Source organism: Eupeodes corollae, chromosome 3 (genome assembly GCF_945859685.1).
Source record: "Eupeodes corollae chromosome 3, idEupCoro1.1, whole genome shotgun sequence".
NCBI lineage: Eukaryota > Metazoa > Arthropoda > Insecta > Diptera > Syrphidae > Eupeodes > Eupeodes corollae.
This window is the reverse complement of record NC_079149.1, coordinates 57,659,573-57,682,613: the sequence shown is the minus strand read 5'-3', so window position 1 is coordinate 57,682,613 and position 23,041 is coordinate 57,659,573.

The following is a 23,041-nucleotide window of genomic DNA, read 5'->3' as shown; positions in this document are numbered from 1 at the left end:
GTATACTCATATATGTTTAATTAATTCATTAATTCCAAAAGAATCAACGAGAAGAAACCGAGTTTTTGTTCTTAAATTGATGTGATGTGGTAGCTTTAGCTGTAATTACTCACACCTCAATTATTTATCTCTTATGTTTTTTCTTCATAGGCAAAGATACTCGTAAGATAAGCATAAGAAAAAGGGAACTTTTTCTGCTCCAAGAAATAATTATTTTGTATTCTTGGGGGTGGAAGTTGTCTTCTACAGGGATTACAACATGGATTTAGACAAAGACTGTTGAATTATAAGTCTGTGAAATTATTTTCATTTTTTCATGCATAGGTATACGTAACGTATACTTTTTTTGTGATTAGATACATTTCCTCAATTTTCATTTGAAGCTACAGGTTGAATTATAAAAATATTGATATGAATATCGATTGAGATCTTAATCGATTCATTAAGAAAAATTTATAAATTTATAGAGAAGAATGGATTCATTTTTTTAAATCTCAAATGCATTGTCTTGGCACGATTCAAAAACTTATCATGAAAACTGTTTTAAATGAATATTTTTACTCCGTATTTATGATAGATATTTTAAGGACTAGTCTTAAACAGAATTTCATGCATTCAGGAAAAGTCACTATTTGGGGATGGTTATGTCCTAGCGGAATTATTTTACCATATTTCTGCAAAGATGACCAATAGGGATCAGTTTAAGTGACAACAGAGAAGTGATAATAAAAATAAAAGTTCAGATTCGAAATCAGCACTGAAAATAAACAAATTCAAGATTTCTCAAAACTTTACATAAAGTAAAATAAAGAGTTTTAAAATTTCCAGAAAAAAGTAAGATACTAAAATGATTCATTTAAATGTATCTAAAAAACGAAGATTTGTTTTTTTTTTGTAAAATTGTCATAAAATTAAGAAGAAGAAGGAATATTATTTTGTCGAACAGTGTAATTTATATTTTTCCGTCTAACGTCGAATCTTCTCACAGTACTTCCTTGTTTTGGCTTGGATCGGGATATCCGTAGCCGTACCTTGGCTACAACGAGGTAGTGGTCCGAGTCAATATTGGCCTCTCGGAATATTCGGATATCCTAGATACTGGAGAAGTGTCGTGCGTCGATCGCAATGTGGTCAGTCTAGTTGACGGTTGATTGATCAGGAGATTTCCATGTCCCCTTGTGGATATTAAGATGCGTGCACTGCGTACTAGCTACCAGAACGGCTCGCCGCAGCGAAATCGACCAGCCTGAATCCGTTCCCGGAGGTATTGTCGTGCAGGCTGTATCTCCCGATTATGCCACTAAATATATCTTCTCTTCCTAGCTTGGCATTAAAATCTCCTAAGACAATTTTAATGTCAAGAGCTCGAAGAATATGTCTCTGGTGTCTTCATCTTTCTCTTCTGTTGGGGCATGCGCGCATATTAGGCTTATGTTGGCGAATTTAGCCTTGATACGGATTGTCGTGATGCGCTCGCTCACACTGTTGAAACTGAAGACTTTTTGACTGAGTCTAGTTCCAACAATAAATGCTGTTTTTGTTCTCGGTAGCAGTCGCCGTAGTATATATCGCAGTCTTTTAGTTTGCGTTTGCCCGGTCAATCCCATCGCACTTTTTGGATGGCAATAGTATCTGCCTTGCAGCAGTTAAGGGCTTCCTCTAATTGTTCGGCTGCACGTGGTCTGTTAACTGACCTAACATTCAACGTAAGTCGTACCTATCCGAAGTTCGTTGTCCTTATTTCTTTTACGTGGGTTGTCAACAGTGAATCCGTCCGTATCCGAGGCTTGTTGGAGCTTCGTAACAAAAGGTATTTTTTACGTGGCCAGGAAGTCAAACCGACGGCACAACCCCCAACCTGGAGGGCCAGATACTTAGTATAACTCCAAGGAAGGGGAGCCGGATAAATCCACTGTAGACGCCACCGTTGATTCCATCTCGAGAATTCGTCCGCTGCCGCTTGGATAAGGAGAGGTACCTTAGTGGAAACACCTCTCCCCCCTCTCTCGTTTGCTGCCCCCAACATTTGTCCACTGTGGTTGGAACCCAATCTCCAATAGAAGTACTAGGCACCCGATGTTCACCACGTGGAGGTAAGAGTAGGAGTTGATAGACAGAGTTGGGTTTTTAGAAAAACCTGTGGACGCCTGCGTCCTCTTGAATGCACATGTTTACCATGTGAATATCATCATATTATGTGAACGTCTGAAGCCATTCATCAACAACCTGATTGGTCCTTATCAGTGTGGCTTCAGACCAGGAAAGTACACTATCGATCAAATATTCACACTACGGCAGATCTTGGAAAAAACCCAGGAGCTTCAAATCGATACCCACCATCTCTGTATCGATTTTAAAGCTGCGTATGACAGCATCCATAATCAAAAGCTCTAAAGAGCAATGTGTAGTTTTGGCATCCCTGTCAAACTTATCCGTTTGTGCAGAATGACGATGGAGAATGCACGCTGCTCCATCAAGTTCGGAAAAGATCTTATCAATGCATTTGATGTCATAAAAGGTTTTAGACAAGACGATGCACTGTCATGCGACTTCTTCAACATCGTTTTGGAAAGAATTGTGCAAAACTCAACCGCCAACACTAGAGGCACAATTTTTTAAAGGTCCAATTCCTCGGACACGCAAATAATATTGACATAACTGGAAGATCAAAGCGTGATGTCAGTGGAGCGTTTTTGAGCTTTGCGACAGAAGCGAAGATATGCTGTCATCAAAAAAGGACACTAAACGACGACGTCTTGGACAAAACGTCACCATGGACAGCTATAACTTTGAGATAGTTAAGGACTTCGTCTACCTAGGCACCGCTATTAACACAGACAACGACACCAGCGCTGAAATCAGACGAAGAATAACTCTTGCAAATCGCAGCTTTTTTATACTTAGAAGGCAATTGAGAAGTAAAGTCCTCTCTCGAGCATCTAAAATCACCATCAAAGAAAGATGAGAGCGTCTTAGGATGCTTCGAGAGAAAAATTCTTCTGGTGATTTTTGGTCCCGTACGCATATATGGAGAATGGAGGAGAAGATATAACGACGAACTGTACGGGCTGTACAGCGACACTGACCTGGTTAGCAGAATTAAAGTCCAACGGCTTAGATGGCTAGGTCATGTAGAGTGGATGGACGTCAACGCTCCAGCCCGGAAGGTTTTGGAATCCAATGCCGAGGGATGGCGTAGAAGAGGAAGACCGCGACTCAGCGGGCGCACCCAGGTGGGAGAGGACCTCAACCAACTTGGCGTGAGAACTGGAGACAGATAGCTAGGGATCGAGCTGGCTGGAGACGCATGTTGGTTGAGGCCCAAGTGCGCCCCGGACTGTAGCGCCACCTTAAGTAAGTAAGTAAGTACATATATGTATATTCAAAAAACAATGTCAACTATGTTATTTAAGATGTATACCTAAATGAAAACAACCATATTTTTTAATAAATTAAATAAGTTTCAAGTCTTTGTTCTGAAGATATTTAAAAACATTTAATTTTTTTTAATAAAGTGCACAACTTGATCGCACAAACTTGCTCCCGTATCTTTAGAAACTTTGTTTACAAATACAGTATAAATTCGATTAACCGTGATAAAAATATTTAACCTAAAAACTAAAATATATAAAATCGGCACCCAAACAGTATATGATAAGGGAAGCTGGAAAGCTGCTACGCTTTTTGTAGAGGAATTGTCTGAATTCATTCAAGCTTCATTCAAACAATAAGCAAATTTACAATGCCGATAAAACCATCCTTTTTTGGAAATGGTATGCAACGACGAGCGTTCAATTCAAGGACTTAGAAATCAAAGGGCCGAATCACTATGCTAGTTTTTTTTATTAATGCGCCTGGAACTCATAAATGCAAATTAGGTTATTGGCAAAAGCGCTCGTCCAAGAGCTATTCAAAAAATGCTATAGAGCTTTCAGTTATTTACAAAGCCAACAAGCGGACTTGGGTAACCCAAAAATTGTTTCTTGATTGGTTTAATAAAAGTGTAGTCCCAAAAGTAAAAGAGCACCGGGGAAAAAAAAATCTTGACAAGAACTCCAAAGTTTTATTGCTCTTGGATAACTGTCCAGCCCACCCAGACGTTAATGATTTTAAAGTAGCAGAGCGCTTTAGGGGGTGTTTCTAAGTCCAGGAATTTCGTTACCACCGATGTTCTGAAAAATGTTCACTCTGTCCAGAAAATGAGGAAGAAGGTAAGTTTTATGGAAATCAAAGATTTTTAGGTTTTACATCATCGACATTTTTAAACTTCCTCAAAACAAGATTTCATTGAAGAGATTTCAACATTTATGGAAGTCGCAGAGGATTTTTATGTCAATGCAAAAAAAGAAATTGGGTAGACATAGATATGATTGTTTCACCATTTGCTGTTTTATCAGAGAAAAAAAAATAATGGAAATGATAAATAACCCTCTTGACAACGAGCCGGAAGTCCTTTCTGATGATCCGATGATGTAGAAATTTCAAAAATTCCTTTGGTTGATGCGATTAAGGCAAGCTCTACGCTTTTGAGTTTTTAGAAGAATCGAATCGAAACAACAATACAAGAATTTTTTAACTTTTTTAAAAAAAATTTTCTTGAAGTTCCTAATATTCAATCTTGTGATTTTGTAATGTATGCACAAATAAAAATATGTACCGAATGAATTGTAAGTTTTATGAATTAATTGTATGTCTGTTTTCGTTTTTTTTTAATAAAAATAAAAAATATAAATATCAATTTCTGTTTTATTTTATTTAATAAAAAAAAATTCTATTATCCGGGATTTTCGATTATCAGTGTTGGGCTCGGTCCCGACTATCCTGGAGAATCGAGTACTGGACAACTTATATTTGAAATTCTTCACTTTTCAAAATTCACCAAAACTATGGTTCAATTCAAAAATTTTCAAGAAAAACCTTGATTTTATATTTTTTTTTCGAAAATCGTTAATTTCAGTTTTTTAAATTTGTTTTTAATTTCAGACTAAAAATAATTTATTAGTTTTACCATGCAGTTTTTTAGAACATGTTTATATTAATTTTTCACTTAATTTTCGTTACAAAATATTGACCTGCTCTGTTTGAGATATTGAATTTAAAAAAAAATATGTTGAATATTGTTATCATCGAATATTACTAAGATAGTAAAAAGTTATTGAAATCATTTTATTAGTTCTTGAGAAAACTTAATAAAACCAATTAGGGAAAAAAGAAAATCAATCGATTCGTTTTTGAAAAAAATACAATTTTCGATTTTTGAACAACAAATACTGTTATTTACACAAATATGTATTTCAATATAATGAAATTAACAAATCAAACTTTCATTTTTCAATTGATAATAGCTTTTTTGTTAACTGCAATTATTTGTGTACATGATTTGGATATTTTAAGTTATGATCCGATATGAAAGAGATACCAGATATTTTCTAAAACTGCTGTAGTGATTGGTTATTGTTGAACATCATGTATTAACAATGTTAAGCTTGAAATAGTGAAAGGATTACACTAGGAAATCACTATAAAATAAAACACTGCTGCTCTCAAAAAAATATTTTAAAAACTCATCAAATCCTATAGTACAAGTATTATTTTTACAGTTTTCGAGTTTATATCAAGAACAACATGAGTATAATTGTCTACCCTTCTCTTGAGATGTCTAAGACACTTCATGTTTTTCTTGTATAGTGAACAAGTATATATATATAAGTAGGAGTACCTATAATACAAGACAAGTGTAATATGGCAGAGACAAGATCTTAACTATATTTCTTATCCACCTTGCTCCCACAACAAAATCCGGGGGGAATATATCAACAGAAATATAAATCTAAGTCGATAACACGAGTAGAAAGCAGTTAAAAGGAAAAAAGGATGGATAGGGGATATAGGGCTCTATGTGATTTGAACGTTTATTGAGGTATGGTGTCCGCACATATATCTTAGACATCGATGGGGATAAAAGTTATATTTCCGTTCTTATTCCCAAAATGGATTTTTTGTTGTTGTTTTTATTTTGTTATTCCCAAGGATAGTGTCTTAAATTTTTGTACCGTCTCATACCAAATACATACATATACATAAAGAATACATAGAGCTTTCTAATGCTTGTTCAGCTCAATTCCTTGATATTCCCTCAACTAAAGTGATAAAGCACACATTCACATGGCAGTTTATCTAAGCTAGTTATCTCTCTATAGCCCAGTAAAAAGTTTACAAACATAAATAGCCACATATATTATATATATGTACCTACACGTTACAAAGTACTATAACCTTACTCATGCCATGTATTGTACATAAATATTTCACTCAAATTCGGAAGGATAAGATGAACTCGTAAATCATATCTCAACTCCCATTTTAAGGATATATGAGTATATATGATTCATTCTCGGGGAATGAACGTTAAATTTTTGGGGAAAGGTTTGACAATCGTTAAGATAATTCGTGGGGTTATTCGGCAAGTCAATAGTAAAATGTAGTATAAAAGCGATGCTATACTATAACTTAAAATAGATAGACACGTGTTAAGGATTAATATCCTTCATATTATACAAAGTCGTCAGTAGTTAGCGTTATAAGTTTAAACAAAAAGGCCCTAAGTGGTGATTTGTGGGTTAAAGTTATTCTATTAAGAATTTTGAATGTATAAGATTTCAAAACAAACATGTGTAGTATTTTGAAAGAAATAATTTTCAACACTGTCTCCTTGAAGATTTATTGTCATAATTTATTTTAAATAAATTCTTTTATGTAAATAGGGTAAGCCATTTAAGTTATTTCTATTTGTGATTGAAGAATTGACTTCGAATCTCCGACTGTTTCTTTTTCTTATATTGATGATCTTCTTATGAAATGATCTTTTGTCTAATACTGTCTTCTTATCCACTACATTTTTTTGCTGACGATAATACTCTGGGTTTTATTATTGTTTTTTATATTCACTTTGCATTTGCACTTTCACAATTAAATTTTTCAAAAACTTAATGCTGTTTACTCTAAATTATCCATAATCCAGACTAAAAATGACATAACGATGGTAGAAAGGGTGAAAAAAGTGGGTCCCATTGATTTAGTTCGTCGGTCTATCTGTGTTCACCTCTCCAAGCCAAACTGTTTTGTCGATTGACTTCAAACTTGGAAATAAAGGTTTTAAGCAAGTTCACGTTAGGTGATTAGTCATGTTTGTAAAGATCAATATAACAGTAAGGTTTTTCGAAAATTTGATTTTTTTCAAAACTGAACTGATAGATTTTTATTAAAACCCACATAGAAGCGTTTTTTTTTTAAATGTTCTCACAAACTCATGAATCGATTTCAATATGCAAAAAATCACTTTGTCAAAATAATATTTGATGATAAAAAATATCAACATTGTTGTTTAAGACTTTAAAAAGATATTACATTTTCTTTTTTAAAACTCGGTGTCTTAAAAGCAGGTCGATATTTAAAAATTCAATTGATGCAAATTCATTAAAAAAAAACGTTTTAACGATTTTCAAAAAATAGTCTGAAAAATTATGATTTTTTTGAGAAATTAATTAATATATATATTTTTGAACACGAACTTATTTTAAAGTTATATTTTTAAATCTTATATTATTTGTACTAAATTTTTAAACAGACTCTTTGGATACAGGAGCAAGTTCATGTGATCCAGTTCTGAATATTATTTGATAGTTCAAAAATAGTCTTCGATAGTCTACATAATAATTAAGCTCTACTTCGCCCAAAACTCCAAGAAAATTATTTTTGTACAAGTGTCTGAGAAGAGAGAAGTCTGAGAATATCTCGAGCATCTCTGCATTTCGGCCCTTTTTTTGCAGTCTTTTTTTTAATCAGTGCTTTAGCTCGATAGAAATTCTTCTCCTTAAAGAATACAACCGGTCTTTTAAGAATGGATACCAGTTAACCTTTGAAAACCATTTAGACGTACTGTTAAGAACAGGTATTACTTTCAAGTTGCACTACACAAATGCAAACAACTTTTTTCAGCTCAATGTGATCAACTCATTACAATGATATTCAAAACTAATATGTTTCAGTACCTAAACCCCTTTTGTTTTTGAAAACGAATACAATTTTGTTGAAAATACAGAATACCGAGGGTTCACTTTGGTATTTTAAGTCAGAAATTGGGTTGAAAAATGAAAAGTCGCAAAATGTTTCAAATATTAAAGAAGTTCAAAAAATTCTTTAGTTAGAGCCATTTAAGAAAAGAGGAAAATGTTAGAATTATCATTTTGCAAAAGCAGTACGCGATATTTTCATTAAAAATGTATTAAAATGTGTGTTTTGTAATTAACTTTACGCTCAAAAAAAATGAATGACCCTGTATTACTAAAAACACATTCTTTGGAAAAGAAAAACGACATGAGATAAAAAAAAAACAAATGACGTTGTTAGAAAAACTGGCTCGTACGAAATATTCTACCAAAATATGAAAACCCTACAAAAATTATTTCTATACCTCATAGCTACGAACTTCAAGTTTTAAATTTGCCACAATGAAAATTTATACCAATTTAGCATCTTTTCATTATTATTTTTTTTAAATTATTTTCAGAATCTTATAGTAGAAATTTAACCAAATTTATGGTCAAGTCGTACTCACTTTTTGATTTGAATTTTGCCAGTTAGATAATTCATGTTTTAGACTTCTTGGAATGTGCTTATTTTTTTTGTCTGGTTTTCTAATTAAGTTCAATAGTAAAGGTTTTTCATCTTAAAACATCCTTTTGATATAAATCTGAAAATAACAAATACATATATATAAACTATGTGTAACATAACTATAATTTTATAAATTATTACTGGAGAATTTAAATTCTTAATAAAAAAGATATTTAAACAAAAATATCTCAAAACAAAAATTTAAAAAAAAGAAGATTGTAAAGATACCTGCTCTCTATACGGATATCTTGAAAACAAAAATGTAGAAAGGTTTACAGTCTAGGTATACGAGTAAGGACAGTACCTATATGTATTATTTAAAATCTCCCTGAGTAATAATATTTCTATCTGCTTATCCCATAAATATGAATCTAGGGCACTCTTGTTGGAATAAAATGCAAATTTTGTAAATCATCTACAGCATCCGTAATGCGAGTTGGCAATTTATAAAAATAACGGTTACACACACAGCTCCATATTCAGCTCCAACTTCATGCTCCAGTCCAAAACCAAGGACTAGCTTGCCTGCAGATATTGCTACTATTGGGCTAGCTAAAGTTTTCATAGCCCAACCAAGCGCACCCAAGCAACATAATTCTATCCCAGTGGGGTTTACTCCTATACATACATATATCCGAACGAAACCCTCCACCTTTTATTCGAATACCTAGTAGTCGTACATATATATTACGATTTTCTTGCATTCGATAATGGCACAGATTTCGATGACTGATTAATAGATTACCATGTTTGGACGACCCATAGAAAGTAACGAAGGTCGATTTTGAAAATATCACAGTAGAATTCCTTGTAGAAAATCCCTGCCCATAATAGGTTAGGTATACCGAGAGTGTATCCTTGCTAAAAGCAATTTCTCATTCAAGGGGTTTAAGTATTGAGGAGGCCGGGCCATGGGAAGAAAGAGTTTTTTTTTTTGTTTATGTGTGTGTCTATGTGAGTTCGACTGTGTGTTTGCAACATTTCTATCCTATAGAGTACTACACCATAGTTCGTTTTGATTATAACCGATGTGTGCTGCCGGAATAGGATATATTGACAAGGATACCAACATTTTATTACCGAAAATGGATTCGCATTTAAGGGGTTTTTGAATAAAATATAGTTTTCGAGTAGAATTGGGGTTTTGTGAAACATTTGTGTAAAGTAATTGAAAGCCATTTGAGATTAAAAAAAAGAAGAAAGAATAAAATGCATGAATCAATGAATGAATGAAAATATTTGAATAAAATAAATGGCATACATTTTAAATTCGATAAAATCTAAAATGTTTTGATTCTTCTTTTTGTTTGTATAAGAATTATGGTTTCTATTCTAGTAGGGAATATTGAAAAATTGATTTTGGTTGAGTCAGAATTTTGAAATCATGATCTGTTCAAATAAAAAACAAAAAATAAACACTATTATTGGTAAATGGAATCTTCTTTTTCACAAATAGACTTCACATGCAGTGAATTTCTAAAAAACGATTATTTATTTAAAAAACAAACAGAGTTTTGGTTTTGTTTTTGTAATAAGTAAATAAATAACTTTATTGAGCTTATAAATTCAAGCACACATTGGTTTAGTTTTAATTTCTTTTGTTTTAGAATTTTGGATCAAAGCAAAATGTTATTTACTTTTACCCTGAAAATAATTCAATCGAATTGTTCTTTGTTGATCAAATTTTAGTTTTCGTTTTTTTTTTCAAAGTATCAAGCAAACAAAGTTTAAAGGTTCAAAAGATCGTACATCATAAACAAGATTTGTAATTGTAAAAAATAAGGCAAATATTCCAAGGGGGACGTTTTTTAGCAGATATGATAATTTTCAATTATAACAGCAGGAAGTTTATTTATTAAGAAATGTGACAAAGTGAGAAAAGCTGTCAAACAGAAAATTGATATTACCAAATTTGGAAGTCATGAAATCAGTATTCAGCACTATTTTAAAACTGAAATTTAAAAATTAGGTAAATAATGTACATAAAACTGCTAAGAAACAAAAAGAAATTACAAACTAGATTACAATTTTTAATATGATCATTTTAGACAGATACGTTTACGCATCATTTAAATGTACCGATAAAGAAATCAAGAAATACAAATTTTAGCCATCCTTGGTACACGAAAGAATTGCGTTTACTGCGTAAAAAAAGAAATAAGGCATGGAAAACGTATCTCAAAACTCTGTCTCCAGTCAACTTCTCTTTTTATGTTGAACTCTTTAACCAATTTAAATCTCTTTCTAATTTTTTATATGCTTGTTATGTTACTGATATGGGCACCTCTTTGAAAGAGAATCCTAAAAAATTTTGGAATTTTGTAAACTCAAAGAAAAAATCAGATGGCTTTCCAGTTAATACAAGAACCTTTCGTTAGATAAAACTTTTGATATCTGTAACGCTTTCGCAACGAATTTCAGTGAGTCATTTGTTAATAGCCCTCAAGAAGTTGATGAAGTATATTTTCTTAATCTTCACATTTTTTCGCAAACTAGCTGTAGTCACATACCTGTGTTACAGAGTACGGTTCTTGATCTTTTATCTGTGTTGAATGATGACAGCTCAGCCGGTCCTGATGGTATTCTTCCGATAGTACTAAAAAAGTGTAGTAATGCTTTAGTTCAACCCCTTACGTTTTTATTCAAACTTTCTCTAAAAATATGGAAGAAGTCATTTCTAACATCAATTTTCAAGAAAGGTAACAAGTCGGATATAAGCAACTACAGGCCCATTGCAAAGCTTTCTTGCATTCCTAAAGTATTTGAACACGTATTTGCACGTTGCAGTAAGTCGTTCGGCTTCAATTCTTTCAACAGCAGTATTTTGAAAGGCATCACAACTACATACTTCCTCAACATTTTTCCACGTTGTTGAGTAACGGAGGCCCAATTGCTGTGAACAAGTGTTGCCAAAAAGATAATAGCTGAAAATTCAATCATTTAATGGTTTTTGGGAGTTAAAACCTCATAACTAACATTAACTTCCGACCTTAAAATAGTCCTCAAACACTTATATCCGACGAAATTATTGACTCATAAATCAATGACAGATTTAAAGCATGGAGTTTGGTAAAATTTGAAATTCCATTTTTCGTGATTTAATTTCAAAATAAACATGTGTCGGAAACAATGCCATTCAAAATATATACAATACCATTCAAAAGTACAGAAATAATAACATTTATTTTTTGACTTTTTTGACTGTATTCTTTTTAGAATTCTGTTTGACATCGCTGAGGCTTCAAACTGAGGTAGGTTCAATAGAAATCCAATTTGAATAGCTTACATTTTCCACAAATCAAGTGCCTATTAATAATTTTGTGGGAAACCGATATTGTTAGAACTTTTGTTTTGATTAAGAAAAAAGAAAAAAACGTGCTCAAACTAAAAAAAAAAACAATTTTTAATTTGAATTGTTTTGGTATTTGATTTCTAAATCATCATCTATCCATTTTTTTTTTTTAGATAAAGTTGCATCATCGCAACTTGACAATAAGACTAAATTTTCTCAGCACTGCTTCCTTTAGAAATAAACTTTTCAAAACTTGTTTTTGAAAAGGTGTCCGTACTTAGATATATTCCATACACCCGATCAATTCTAAGGAACCTTAACTTTCTATTCAACTTCGAATTCAAAGCATTTGCAATGAAACAAAACGTTGCTATAAAATAATTTTTCAAATCAACTCACAATTGCTACACAAAATAGTTAAATCTATTTTCGTTCAATTCGTTTTGTTTCTCTTTTTGATTTTTCCATAAAAGCGCATTGTGAATATGCTACACAAGCTTTTGTATTTACTACCAAATTCGTATCGGCTTCAAATCTGCTATTATCACAAGTGATGGACAATCTTATTCATCCAAACAAGCAAATGACAGATAATAGCATTATAGGAATAGAGACAGTACTAATCTGGATCAGATGCCAGTCCCAAATGAAAGAGGTATTTTCAAATTGTAGCCCATTGAACTCGTTTGTTGTAGCTCCTTTTGGTACATCAAAAAGGTATAGTCACAGTGCTGAGATAAAAATTACATGATGCTGTAATATAATGTTGAAAACATTTGCCGATTGTATTTCATGGTTTTTAAGAATTTTTACATTTTGATTATTAAATAATTTAATATATTCTCTTTCACTCGGGTAATAGGGTTAAGAAAACAATTTGTTCAACAGGCATAAACAAGACTATCATTCAGTTTTCGAAATATATTATTAGAAAAATATTTTGAGAAATGGTAATTTTTTCAATGTGAGCTGAAAGTAGAAATGCCTGCATGTGTCCGTACCATAATTTTATGGTTCATATTACTTTTTTATTTTAGTTAAAAGAAGATCTATTTCCCAGAAGTTCTGCCTGGAACACTCAAAGGATTGTATACACGAAAGGAGTGACACAAATTTAATCCATCGGAAAAAATGTCTTGAACTATTTGGATGGTTTAAAGCTTGCAATTTTCAGAATAAGAAGCGTTCAATATCAAACTAACTTTATTTTACCGAAAACCACTCGAGCAATATTTAAATAAAAAACATATACTTTCTTTGACTGTATAAATAAACTGCTAATCAAACATATTCAAAGTTAAGAATAAAAAGTTGCTTTTTTACTAAGAATATTTAAAGCCTTAAATTTATTAAAACACATTTATCAGCGTTTTAAATTTGGTTTATGGACTTTTAAGTCTTTCCTTTTTTTAAAAAATACATTAACTTAAATAAATGTATTTATTTATTTAAAAGCAATTCAAAAATTTAAACATTTTTCAATACAAATGGTTGCCAGAGATCTAACAAAAGCAATCTACTCTATTCACGCTTTTTTTTAATAATGAGTGATATTTCGGTTGAATAATTAACAAATGATGTGACCTTGATAATAATAACAATAATTTTAAATGCTTAACCAATTATAAAAGCATGTAAGCTTAAATATATCGACTTAATGATCTGCCAAGTAATGCATCACGGGGGAATATGTAACAAATTATGTAGAAAAATTAAAATTAAATATTTCATCCAGAATCAGCAATAATTTTTCAATGGTTAACCATGACTTATTAATAATCGAGGTCGATCTCTTGGGACCAAATCAATAATAACCTCTTCTGAAGGTTTTTATTCACACTCAAGGGTATTTTAATACTCATATTACGGCAAAGCTTTAGAAAAAGGAAAAAGGGTTTGAAAGAAGTCCGTGACTGTAGGTTTTAAATTTCTGAATATTGCAATAACTAGAAAAAATAGAGTGTGGTAGCGCATTCTACATTCGCAAAGTACGGCAAAAGAATGAATCTTTTTAATTGAAAGTAAGACTAAAATTAGTCTAGATGTGCAATCCTTACAATAGAATTGTTAAAGAGGAGAAATTAATTTGAATATTTTGCTAGAGCACAATTAAGTGACGTTATAATGATTCAACTATAATACATCACCAATCAATTGAAATAAACTTTCGATCAATATCGTCCAAGTGACTTAATTAGTTTCCTTAGACGTAAATAGCTTTGTCAAGGACACTCCCTTTATGAGTATTTTTTACAAGAAAGCCTCTATAATTTTGTGCTGTTTTTGTTGATTTGAAAGTGTAAGCTTTTAGCACATAGCATAAAGTAATTTTTGTCCTTGATTAGTAAGGGTGGTACTTGCATCAAGGAGATTGAACAACTATCAGTCATAGGTATGTGCATCACACATCGCCAAAAATGCTGCTAAGTGTTTAGGTTTTTTCCAAAATGCAAGACTTTTTACCCCTTCTGATCCGACTATAATTTACAAAGCTTTTATTTGCCAAAAACTTGACTATAACTCTCATATTTGGGCTGGTGCTACAATAACGTACTTGAGTCTTCTGGATCGAATTGAAAAAAAAAGCTCTAAAAATTATTAGAGATCGTTCTGTAACCGAGACATTTGTTTCTCTTGAACACCGCCGCAAGGTCTCATGCCTGTCATTGTTCAATCGTTACTTTTATAAGCAATGCTCTATTGAAAAAGCCAGTTGCATTTCTCCCCTTAAACAATTCAACCGTAATACCCGTACTGCTAGGAATGCCCATCAGTTTACCCTAGAGCCCATTTTCGGACGTACTGTTAAGTACAAAGATTTTTTCTTAAGCCGCACTACACGAATGTGGGATGCTTCACTAGACTCAATATTTCGCACTCATAACAATGTGTTTAATCATTATAAGGGTATTCATAACCCCTTTATTGCGCGCATAATATACAAAAAATTAAAACTTACCTCTGACCCTGGTAAGTACACTATTAGTGTTCTATCTCCTCTAGGCACATCTGACCATTGTGTCATATCAGAAAATTTCTCGTGTAACAACTCTCCAGTTAAAGAAAGAGCTCCTATGAGAACCGTTTGGCAATACGAGAAAGCCAACTGGGACGGTCTCAACAATTACTTCAGGATCCTTAACTGGTCACTATACTTCCTCGATAGTGACATTGACGCCAGCGCTGATATGATCACAAGTTTGATTCTCCTGGGAATGAGAACTTTTATCCCGAATAGGGTTAAAAGAATCAGACCTAAAGAGGTTATTAGGGTTAAGAAGGTAAGTTTCCGTTGTTTTTAAGGCAATCCAACTGAGGAAAACCGGAATAAGTTCAAGCAAGCCAGGAAGGCCTGCAACGCCCATATTCGACGGACCAAATTTTTATATGACCAACAATTACGGCAAAAAATACTGCAATGTCCCAAAGGCAGTAAAAATGTTTGGTCATTTGTAAAAAATATGAGGAATTCTTCCTCTTCCTCGGTTCCTACGCTCGTTGTGAATGACACTCCATTTGTTAGCTCTTAAGAGAAAGCAAAATTTGCTAGGTAGTTCGCCGCCAATTCAACTCTGCCAGTGAGTGTTATGACTCTATGGGGCAAATCTTTTTTCGCACTCGTACTGTAGCGAGGGTCCTAAAAGATCTTAACATACACAAATCTGCGGGTCCGGATGGTATCCCCGCTATTGTTCTGAAGAGGTGTTCTTCACCGCTGGCAAAACCACTGCGTAAGCTTTTTCATCTGTCCTACTCCTCAGGTCTCATTCCGAGCGGATGGAAAACCACATTTGTCCAGCCTATTCCCAAAAAAGGCGAATCTTCCTCACCGTCTAGTTATCGACCGATTGCACTTACGTCCCTTCTTTCCAAGGTCATGGAAACGCTGATTAATTATCAGCTCAAGAAATGTCTTGAAGAACGGAAGCTTCTTAATGACCGACGATACGGCTTTCGTAGCAATAGGTCCACTGGTGATCTCATGGTTCATCTCACCGAGTGGAACAAATCTTGGTTTTCATGAATCCCTCCTTCATTGGATTAGTAATTACCTTTCGAATCGTTCAATACAAGTTAAATTAAATGGATTCAAGTCTGAAAACCACAAAATAAATGCTGGTGTGCCCCACTGCTCTGTTCTATCTCCAACACTCTTTCTCATTTTTATTAATGATCTCCTGTCCGCAACAACTAATCCAATACATTGTTTCGCTGACGATAGTACTCTTAGCTTTTCATATTCGTTTTTAGATTTACACCCCTCTTCTTCGGATGTGGAACTGCAACGACAAATTATGATAAGCTCATTAAATTCCGACCTAAACAGCATTGTACAATGGGGAATAAGAAACCGCGTTTAATTTAATGCTTCGAAAACGCAATGCTGTCTTGTATCGTTAAAGCGAAATATACCCCCCTGCCATTATCCATAAATGGCACTTGCATCGACGAAAATGAACATCTGGATATTCTTGGTATGTATATCACCAACCACCTTTTGTGGAACGATCACATACGCGATGTCGCCAAAAATGCCGCAAGATGTTTGGGTTTTCTAAGGCGATGCAAGAAGTTTTTATCCCCCTCTGATCTGGCTGTTATTTACAAGACTTATATACGTCCTAAGCTTGAGTATAACTCCCATATCTGGGCCGGTGCTTCTACAACTTACTTAGGCCTCTTGGATAGTATTGAACGTAGAGCATTTAGATTGATTGGTGATATTACCATCATAAGATCATTTACGTCACTTGAATATCTTCGAAATGTTTCTTGTCTCACGCTTTTTTACCGTTATTTTAATGGTTTATGCTCTAGAGAAATACCCAGTTGCATTCCTCTCCTTAAACAGTTCAACCGTAATACTCGCGCTTCTAGGAATGCTCATTAATATACCCTCGAGCCCATCTTCGGTCGTACTCTCAAGTACAGAGATTCGTTCTTTAGCCGTACTATGCGAATGTGGAATGCCTTGCCACACTCTGTCTTTCCCAGCTATTGCAATATTCAGGAATTCAAAACCAATGTGCACCGACATCTCCTTTCAACCCCTCTCTATCCCTTTCCTAGTGCTCACACTGTGTCTACATAATAAGGGTAATATATCCCCTTGAGTGTGCGCTTATTATAAAAAAAAAATTAAATCCAGGTTGAATATTTCAAAAATGATATTTCGCAACTTTCAATATCTACTTTTCTATCTCAGTTTTCCAATATTTGTAATAACGCCGCTAGATAGATTGATATTTATTTTAATAAGGACTTGAAACTGTTTATTAAGAGTGATCCTTGACACTCAATAAATAAATCATTTATATTTATATAGTCATGATGTAAAATGTAAAGTACATTCTTAAAATATGAACTTTCGATACAGGTAAACTCAAACATGCCTACGAACATGTTTATTACAAAATGTAATTTCATAAAATTTTGATAGGTTTACTCTGTGTTTCATATTTATATTCATATGTACGAGTATATTATAGATTAAAATGAATAGACCATAAATAGTTAAATCAATTTTGCTTTGTATACAGTACATTCAACTACGTACTTTTATGTATACTCGTACATAATGTACATAAATAAAATGAAGGTCATGTTTTGTATTTTTCGCTTCAGGTAATTTTAATAATTATAATTGCAAGTAAAATAAATTGAACTTTTATGAAGTTGATATTGCTTAAAGTTCAAACAACAAGGTAAAAATATATTAATACCTGAGAACAAGTCGATATTTAACGATTATTGGTATTTTGACACTTTCATGGTTGTGGAATTTTCGATTGCCTTAACCTTTAGCTTTTATAAGTATTCTTATGTACAAATGTATGTAGATTTATATAAATAAAATATGTCAGAATAGTTTTGTTGATAGCAAAATATTAAAAATAAAAAAGAGGCTGGGATGCGACCCCCACTGATAACTTCCAATCCCGTCTGTCAATTTCTTTCTTAAAAGTTTGTCTATATGTATCAATTTTTACCAAATTTGCGTACCATTTTTTGTAGTATATAAATTTTGTTTAAAGTTTTTATTTTTTGTAAAAAAAAAACTGACAATTCTATTTTTCTCAAAATTTTTCCTAATGTTGAAAACAATATTTCTTGTAAGTAAAAAGTAGTAAGAAGCTATTATCTCAAATTTTTGAAAAGCTATTTGAGTCGAAAATCAGTTCTTAACAACTTTTGTTAAATTTCGGTATTTAATTTTTTGTAAAAAAACTGTCAATTCGATTTTTTCAAAATTTGACTGAATTTATTGAGAGATAAAAATAGTTTTAAGACAATATCTCAAAGTTTTGAGAAGAAATTTGAGTCAAAATTCGGTTTTTACCAGCTTTGAGTAATTTTTTTTTTTAGGTTTTTATTTTTTATAAAAAAACTGTCAATTCGATTTTTCTCAAAATTTTATCAGATGTCAAAAACATTATTCTTCGTTGCATAAAATTGTTTTGGAGATGAAATCATATTTTATTCGTAACATTGTTTTTGATTTATAAAAAAAAAAACGTTGAATAGATTTTTTTTCAAAAAATATACTTCTTTGATATCACGTTACAATGTATTATATAAAATTTAATTTAAGTCTCTAGCGTCATTGGTTCATGAGATATTTAGGGTTAACCAACATTTTCACCATTTTTGTAAACTGCTATGGTAAAAAAAACACCAACGCAATTTTCTTGAGAGCGCTTTCTGTTTCTTTCTGCCTTATTATCTGTATACCTAATTTATTTGAAGTCAATATCTCTTCTGGTTCTTGAGCTATGGACGACGAAAAAAGGTCGCGAAAGTACGGACGTATGAACGTACGTACACACGCATAGCCATCCTTCTAAAAATCTTTTATTTCGACTGTAGGGATCTTGAAACGTCGAGAAATGTCAAAATTTTCAATTTGATAAATCGGACCCATTATAATAACTTAATATGGGAAGTTAATAAGATATCAGAAAGTTCCTTTCTCTTAAATAAATACACGATATCTTTTTTGATAAATACAAATCAAAACCTTTAAAACAACAGAAAATAGTTTTTTGAAGTCTGGAATATTGAAATGACAATGAAAAACAAATTGTGTTAAGCACATTCCATATTCGTCTAGTATGGCTAAACGAACAAATCTATTTATTTGAAGGTTTGAAAGTGAAGTTTTCTTATAGAGGTTGGAGTATTAGTATATTAAATTACTTTTCTTAAACCATCTTAATTTGTGTACAAGAATATTTTGAAGAAATATATACAAATATTTTTCGAAATCTAATACAAACATTCTTTACTTATCACAATGAGGACGAATAATAAAATAAAACAAGAAACTATTTGCATCACAGTCATGTTTTATGTTAGAAATTTTCGTTACAAACTTTTGATAATATTTTCAAAAGCAAGTTGAATCCACATGTTCAATTCATTCACAAAAGTTTTTCTATAGTGGAATTCAAAATAAATTTTAAATAACTCTTCAAAAAGTTCACAATGCTTTGATTTTAAAATGTGCAACAAAGCAAAATAATTTTTAGAACTCCTAAATTTCTTGTCACACATTGAAATTTAAGGAATCATATCAAAGAATAAAAACTAAATGTAAAAATATGTAAAATAAACTTTATTTTTAGAACAAAATAATTGAAACACTCATTTATATGTGTCATTGTGACATTTCATTGTATGGTTTTTATAAAATGATTTCAATTTCTTAAAATAAGTTTATTAAGTTTCTTCTTCTATCGAAGTTTAATATGATAACAAAAGACTCATTTAAATAATTATATTTACAGGTCCAAACTCAATAGAAAAAATGTTCATTATGACGTATGTAGTTAAAATGTTTATGTTGATTTCTTCCTTAATGAGGATTTGTTTTTCAATTAAACTAACATTTTATTAAAAAAAATTTATGCAAAATTCATATTTTTATGTTCATTAAAACGTTAACATCTCTGATTTCTGGAGAATTGTTTGTTTGGTTTTGTTTTAATGTTGTTTTTCTTTTTTAATAAACACAGAGCATAAAATGTGTTACCAATTCATTTGAATATTATTTTCTTAATTTGTATGCAAGAAAAATAAAAACAATTTTGAGTTCTTTACAAACTTTCTTATAAATTGAATAGGAAATTTCCTGGAAATATTGTGAACAAAAATACGGCCTTAGTTTTAGAAGCACAGTTTATCGCAAACCTTATAAATGTTACATTACTTTACAGTAACGTACTTATATGGAAAAGTGAAACTAGAAATATACTAAGTTAGTATATTTTTATTTTTCGAATTTTATTTTAGACTTACAGTTGGATCTTGTAGTGATGACAAAAGCAACGCCTTTGAAGTGGGTTTCATTATGATTTCTCATTTCCGGAAAACATTTGCTTTGGATTCTCTCTGTCTCGGAAATTTTACCACCACATAATGAATGAAAAGTGGTCAACTTCTGCTACTACTTCCATTTTCCGTAAAAAGAGGTGCTAACATGTTTTACAACAAAGATTAATTGAAGCATATAGACTATTTCTCATATTCATAATGTTAATACCTTGAAATTATTAAAATTTAAAAAGATTTATCTAAAAGATTTGAAAAAAACTTGATAGACGAGATTACGAAACGTCTATTATCGGTTTTACTTAACAGACAAATTTTGTATCAGGAATTATTAGTACAAAAAACTAAAGAGAGATCTTGATAAAATGATTTCCAACTTCATTATGGAATTTAAAAATATATACTTAAAAATATATAATAAGATTTTTAGACGTTAAAAAAGTTTTATTACTAAAACTTTAAATTTTAAAACACTTTTTTTTAAATTGATATAGTTTTTTATTTTAATCTTTTTTGACTAAAAAAAACAGAGGGTTAATGGTTAAAAAATAAAGGAAATTAAAAAGTATGTATACGCTATAGCGCACTATTTGTGCATAGCATGCCAGATGTCTTGAGTTTAATACCTGCCTGTGCCATCTATAGTGTTTATTTAACGGAAATTGATAAAACCTCCGAGAGGATAGATTTGGTGAAAACTGTAGAGCCCCTTAATCGCTGACAACAGCACTCGCACACAGGAATGGTTGAGACTTGCAAATCGCTAGACGCTAGTTTTCAAAAAACTGTTGTGCCACCTAGTTTATGTTATCGGTCCTATTTATTGACTTGAAAATGTTGACATTTTCGATGTTTCAAGGTCTTAAGAATCTAAACCAAAGATTTTTAGAGAACCGTCTGTGTGTACGTGTTAACGTACGTTCGTTCTTTTGGTATTACATTTTCCGTCGTCTATATTTCAAGGACCAGTAAAGATATCAACTTGAAAAAAGAGGATGGGATGCGACCCACACTGATAACTTCCCATCCCGTCTGTCGATTTGTCTTGCTTAAAAGTTTGTCTATGTGTACTCGTATCAATTTTTACCAAATTTTCGTACTATTTTTTGTTGAAATTTTTGTACTGAATATCGAAAAAAATATTTTCTGTGAAATAAAATAAGTTTGAAGCCAATATTTTTAATTTTTGAAAAGCTATTTGAGTCGAAAGTAAATTTTTACCAAGTTTTAGTATTGTTTTTTTAGAGTTTTATTTTTTGTAAAAAACTTTCAATGCAATTTTTTTTCTAAATTTTATCGAATGTTGAAAACAATATTTATTATAAGATAAAATTAGTTTGAAGCCAATACCAGTATTTTTAGAAAAAATCCATTCAATGGTTCTTCTTATAAATCGAATAACCTAGAGGTGACAATTTTTTTTTTCAGGTTATTCGATTTATAAGAAGAACCATTGAATGGATTTTTTCTAAAAATATACTTTTTTGATCTCACGTTACAATATATTATATAAAATTTAATTTAAGTCTCTAACGTTTTTGGTTAATAAGATATTTAGGGTTAACCAAAATTTTCAATTTTTTTAAACTGCTATGTTAAAAAAAGCCACCCACGCAATTTTCTTGAGAGCCCTTTCTGCATCTTTCTGCCTTATTATCTGTATAACAAAATTTATTTGAAATCGATATGAAAAAAATGTCGCGAACGTACCGGCGTACAAACGTACGTACACATGCAAGCACAGACATCTTTCTAAAAATCTTTTTTTGGACTCTAGGGACCTTGAAACGTCGAGAAATGTCAAAATTTTCAATTTGACAAATCGGACACATTACAATAACTTTCTATGGGAAGTTAATAATTTTTGTTTTATGGATAATAACATCGAAAGAGAAGGAAAATTTGGGAGTTTGTTTTTTAGCTTTAGCAATTTAAAAATAAAAAGTTGAAATTTTGATTGACCCCAAATAGCTATCTCACAAATAAATAATGCAACTGGCTTCAATGAATTTTTTAAATTTGGTCACCACGAATATTTTGCGAACCAAAAATTGTATTATTCCAGTATAATTTTATTCAACAAAAATAAGGCATTTTTCATATGTTGGCATGTTCTTGAATTGAATATCTTTGCAATAATTAAGGATATCGCTTTCAAATTTATTTAATTAAAATGAAAATTGATTTTCTGTTCTTTTATTAAAACAAGTATTTACAAAGAAATACTAAAAAATGCCAAATTATTTAAATGTGAATATTTCGAGAGCAGATGAAAGTATAAACTTCAAAATAATTTAACGTAAGATAATATACTTAGAAAGATCCAATGGTTTTTTTTAAAGTTATAATCTTTCAAGTGTTATGAGAACAAAAGAAAAATATTGACTTTAAATTGTTTATGTTATTAATATTTTGTTAAAATTTAAGAAACATTTATTGACAGAAACAGATGGGAAGAAATTAGAAAGGGTCACATCTCAGCCTCTTTTAGGTTTAATAATGCAAAAATAATTCAAACAAATTGTTACAAATATCTCACGAACTAAAATCGTATAAATATACTAGGAAGTCATATCGAATCGATATGAGCTTTAAGAAAATCAACTGGCAGGGTTTCTTATAAATTAAACAAATTGAACAAAAAAACATACGTAGGCCCGCATACTTTCAAATAATTTCAAGCGACGCAAAACAATGTTTTTTGACATACGAATTGTACAAAAGAAAAATTAAATTGATTTA